The 1,999-nt window shown below is 46.1% G+C and overlaps 1 protein-coding gene across 1 annotated transcript in view; it reads left to right on the top strand.

The window, feature by feature from the left end:
* Positions 1-1,999, top strand: part of DRAM1 (DNA-damage regulated autophagy modulator 1) — a 49,280-nt gene that overhangs the window by 26,317 nt on the left and 20,964 nt on the right. The gene's annotated exons all lie outside the window — the stretch shown is intronic.

Genomic DNA, 1,999 nt, shown 5'->3' on the forward strand with positions numbered 1-1,999 from the left:
GATGGTCTCGATCTCCTGACCTTGTGATCCGCCCGTCTCGGCCTCCCAAAGTGCTGGGATTACAGGCTTGAGCCACCGCGCCCGGCCCAAAGTGTTGGGATTACAAGCACAAGCGACTGTACTCTGTCGTATTTTATTTTTCATATATAACTTCCCTGAATCTATATGCCCATGCTAGGAATCTTATTTATTCTTATTTTTTGAGACAGGGTCTTGATCTGTTGCTCAGGCTGGAGTGCAGTGGTGTGATCACGGCTGTCTGCAATCTCTGCCTCGTGAGCTCAAGCATCCTCCCACCTCAGCCTTCTGAGTAGCTAAAACTACAGGTTCATGCCATCACGCCCAGCTAATTTTTACAGTTTTTGTAGATTGTGACTGCCTCTTTTTTTCTTTTATTTCACTTTTTTTTCTTGTATTTCACCACATTGCCCAGGTTGATCTTGAACTCCTGAGCTCAGTGATACACCTGCCTTGGCCTCCTGAAGTGATGAGATTACCGACATAAGTCACTGTGCCCAGTCTTTTATTTATTTTTATATTATTTTTTGAGACAAGGTCTCACTTTGTTGCTGAGGCTAGAGTGCAGTGATGCTATCATAGCCCATTTCACCCTTGGTCTCCCAAGCTCAAGTGATTCTCCCACCTCAGCCTCCCAAGTAGCTACAGGCACGCACCATCATGCCCATCTGATTTTATTTATTTATTTATTTAGATATGGAGTCTCACACTGTTGCCCAGACTGGAGTTCAGTGGTGCAATCTTGGCTCACTGCAGTCTCCATCTCCTGGGGTCCAGTAATTCTTCTGCCTCAGTCTCCCTGGTAGCTGGGATTACAGGCATGCGCCAGCACGCCTGGCTAATTTTTGTATTTTTAGTAGAGACAGAGTTTCACCATGTTGACCACGCTAGTCTCAAAGTCCTGAACTTGTAATCCACCTGCCTCAGCCTCCCAAAGTGCTGGGATTACAGGTGTGAGCCATCATGCCCAGCCATGATTTTTTTATTTTAGTGGAGATGAATACTTGCTATGTTGCCCACGCTGGTCTCACATTCCTGAGCTCAAGCAATCCTCCTTCCTTGGCTTCCCAAAGTGTTGAGATTACAGGCGTGAGCCACAGTACCTGGCCCATGCAAGGTATCTTAGGTATACAGAAACTATATGATGTGTAGAAGAGTCAGTGCAGTCATATTTGAATATAACACAAATCATGTAATGAATTTCTCCCCTTATTTCCAGGTTTGATACTAGGAAATATATTTCCTTAGAAATAAGTTAAAATGTCTTTTTTTTTTTTTTCTGCACTTCCCTTTCTTATGTGGAGAATGCAAATTTAATATCAGTTCATTTGTGCTCCAGCTTGAGGTTGAACTGTCTGGATGGCAAACATTGTGGTGCTGGGGAAGCCCAGGTGGCCTAGGTCAGAGGGAAGCTGGGGGAAGAGTATGTTCACCGTGACCTGAGGCCAAGGGGTGGCCTGTGGCCAAAATCAGGCTCTCCTGGACAACATTTTAACTTGCCCTTTGCAAAGCTTGCATTTTCAAGTTTAAGCCGAGACCCGGTGGTTCCCTCTAAATGTTCCTCGCCTGGAAGGTTGGTGCCCAGTGCACACTTGAAAGGAGCCAAGGCCGGGTGTGGTGGCTCATGCCTACAATCCCAGCACTTTGGAAGGCTGAGGTGGGTGGATCACCTGAGGTCAGAAGTTTGAGACTAGCCTGGCCAACATGGAGAAACCCCGTCTCTACCGAAAACAGAACAATTAGCTCAGCATGGTAGTGCATGCCTGTAATCCCAACAACTTGGGAGGCTGAGGCATGAGAGTCGCTTGAACCCAGGAGGTGGAGGCTGCAATGAGCTGAGATCTTGCCACTGCACTCTAGCCTGGGTGACAGAGAAAGACTCTGTCTCAAAAAAAAAAAAAAAAAAAAAAAGCATTTGAAAGTGAGTTCTGGTACTTGGGAGAAATGGGGTGCACATTTGCATATTTGTGAGAGAGTGCAT

Source organism: Colobus angolensis, unplaced genomic scaffold (assembly GCF_000951035.1).
Source record: "Colobus angolensis palliatus isolate OR3802 unplaced genomic scaffold, Cang.pa_1.0 Scaffold10, whole genome shotgun sequence".
Lineage (NCBI taxonomy): Eukaryota > Metazoa > Chordata > Mammalia > Primates > Cercopithecidae > Colobus > Colobus angolensis.